Source organism: Macrobrachium nipponense, chromosome 6 (assembly GCF_015104395.2).
Source record: "Macrobrachium nipponense isolate FS-2020 chromosome 6, ASM1510439v2, whole genome shotgun sequence".
Lineage (NCBI taxonomy): Eukaryota > Metazoa > Arthropoda > Malacostraca > Decapoda > Palaemonidae > Macrobrachium > Macrobrachium nipponense.
This window is the reverse complement of record NC_061108.1, coordinates 89,886,850-89,890,408: the sequence shown is the minus strand read 5'-3', so window position 1 is coordinate 89,890,408 and position 3,559 is coordinate 89,886,850.

The following is a 3,559-nucleotide window of genomic DNA, read 5'->3' as shown; positions in this document are numbered from 1 at the left end:
ATAACTGATTTATGTTATCAAAAAGCTCACAAAAAGTTTTATAGTGTTGCTAGTAATGAAAAAGAAATGCCTAAAAATGTACTTATCTTGCCTTACTTATGTGGATTTGAAACCATAAAATCAATATTTAAATCGTTTAATGTTAATGTAGTGTTCTCTTATAACAATACCATTAAAGATATGCTAATTAAGAATAGTCCCGTAACAAATAACATCATTTACAAAATTCCTTGTAAGGATTGCCCATCTTTTTACGTTGGACAGTCAAGTAAAAATTTATGTGTACGTATGCGACAGCATATGTATTCAGTTAGAACAGCCCAGACTTCAAATGCACTGTTTATCCATCTGCGTGAAAAATCTCATTGTATTAACTGGGGCGATGCCTCTGTAATTGCTAGATCTAATGATTATGTTTCAAGAAATTTACTGGAATCAGCAATTATACAAATCACTAATAAAAAAAAACCTAAATCTTAGTCTGGGATTGTACCATTTGGACCCGTATATTTGTAAAATGTTTATGAAGGACCTTAAAATAAATGAACTACATTAATTAGTCCCACATGTATATAGTTATTATTTCTCTCTCTCTCTCTCTCTCTCTCTCTCTCTCTCTCTCTCTCTCTCTTGCTCGATATATTTATATCCTTTTTTTTCAAAATGTATTGCTTTCTGGATGAATTATCTGTTGAACACATGTGTGATCCTCCAGGGTGTGGCTGCCTAAAAATTCGCTTATCCTGCCCTCAGGCGTTTCCTCGTTTCTTTAGAGTGAAATCGACCTTATTGCTAATCTTGTAATGTCTGTGTGGCTATTAAGCCTACTTTGAATATGTTTTTCCTCTGTACGATCAGTTGTGCCTGAGTAAAGGGTCGCACTAGACCTAAAGTGCTTGGCTATCTCGCTTTTCATTTTTCCTTCATGGCAAAAACCTTTATTTATATATATACAGGGTGCGGCAACATAACTTCCTTTTTCCAAAAGGCAATAAAACAATATGTATAAACCAGAAAGGTTTTAATTTTGTTTCATAATGATAGTACATATTTAAAAAAAATTTTCACACAGTTTTGAAAATCATATCAGGTAGGTGACGTCCCCCATTGTCCATATACTGCATAAACCGATTTCTGGTATTTGCCATGACCGTCACCAACGTATCAGCGGGTATATTAGCAATTTCTTCTCGGATGTTGGTCTTCAAGTCTGGTAGGCTTCTCGGCCGGTTGACATAAACACCGTATTTCCAATATCCTCACAAATAATAATCAGAAGGGGACAAATCGGGGAACGGCTGGCCACTCCAAGTCGCCCCTTATTGAAATGAGGCGCTCCGGAAAGGGGCGATTTGGAGTGGCCAGCCCTTTCCCCCGATTTGTCCCCTTTTGTGAAACAAAACTTTAAATATGTACTATCATTATGAAACAAAATTAAAACCTTTATGATTTATACATCTTGTTTTATTGCCTTTTGGAAAAAAGGAAGTTATGTTGCCGCACCCTCTATATATATAATAAAGGTTTTTGCCACGAAGGAAAAATGAAAAGCGAGATAGCCAAGCACTTTCGGTTAGTGCGACCCTTTACTCAGGCACAACTGATCGTATAGAGGAAAAACATAGTCAAAGTAGGCTTAATATCCACACTGACATTACAAGATTAGCAATAAGGTCGATTTCACTCTACAGAAACGAGGAAACGCCTGAGGGCAGGATAAGCGAATTTTTAGGCAGCCACACCTTGGAGGATCACACACACACACACACACACACACACACACACACACACACACACATATATATATATATATATATATATATATATATATATATATATATATGTATATATATATATATATATATATATATAGTGTATATATATATATATATATATATATATATATATATATATATATATATATATATATATATATATATATATTATATATATATATGTGTGTGGTGTGTGTGTGTGTGTGTATATAACCAAGATCCATTCCCTATGATGGGATATAGATCACATGATAAAAAAAGTAGACAATGTCACACCGTGTACTTCGGTATGAAACACTAGTGTTGAAAGATTCCACATTATTTAACGATTCTTATTCCAAAATGAAATAATCATCAGACGACATCCCATTCTCATAATCTCTGTCACACACCTTAAACTTCCATGAACCTAAAACAGGTGAAAAATCAAGTGCATAAGAGTTAAAAAAAAAAAGAGGAAATATTTAATGGAATGCTTTAAGCCCACAGAGCAAAGTCAATGAGGCATTGCATATACCTTATATCCTACAGATATTGGGAAAAACACTGGGAAAGTGGGCTTTTGGGTTGTATAGAAAACAGAGAAAAAATGCAATGCATAATCCAGAAATGTCGGGAATGTGCATATTTGAATGTAATCAGAAGAAAAAGGTATTGTTAATCTGTGTTAGCAGTAAAAGTTACTAGGTTTGAAAATTCTGGAAATGTAGCAAGAGCTACAGAGGTGATCATTGCGTGAAGAATCCCTTTGGACTTGACTTTTAAAGACCGTCCATTAAAGAGCAACGTTAAGGGCTACAACCCAATCTGACATTCCTTAATTTTGCCTAATGAGGGTATCAGATTTTTACTTAGACGGGGTCGAAGATTGGCTCGAAGATTTTAGTTTTAACAAGTCATATTATTTATCTTTCGGTTTTTAACAATTATATTGGTATACCTCACTGCGTAAATTATGCCATAAAATTTGAGAAAACCAATTAGAAAACATCGCGTTTTATTTTTATATACCATATGTATGGCAGTCCTGACGACAATAAGTATTTTTAATATTTGATTCGTCATCAGCAAACAATATTTTATGCGTCGGACAAAACAAAAACGCAAGAAATGAAAGACGAACTTTTAAATTTATATGTTTTAATACATTGCATATTTTTATTCAGTAATGTTGAGTAAATATAGTTACGGCCGATAGAGTTCATTAGAAAAACAGGGGAAGGAAAAGCACTACTAAAATCAAAATGTTTTTCATGATCATTTTCTGTTTCTCAAAATGTAGGTTATAAAGGAAATAAATGGTTCTATGCATGTATGTGTTGCTTTGTGTGTGGTTGTGTGTATGTGAGTGAGAAAGACAGATAGAAAGAGGACTTGAGATAGATACGTTCATTTCAAGTTTATTTGATAACTGAAAACTAAGAGAATCATGAATAGGACATTTTGATCATCCCAGAGACCAAGTGGACTGTACTATTATCATGAATGACCTAGGTCACTGAATATATATAATTATCCATAATATTAAAACCTCTTCACGTAAAAATACAGACGAGAGGATTTCCAGTGAAACTCATCCTGGGCAAAATTTTATTTATACAAATTGAAATTCCGCAAATCAAATACAATTTTTTCAAATCAAAAAGATTTATCCAAGTACAAAAGCGTACGTCAATTTGCAAATAATCGATCTCATCCTATTAAAACAGAACAGATTGCTTTTAGCCTGTGAAAGGCAGTCGCCATGAGTTGAAATTAGCAACTAAATCTTGTTTTACAACACG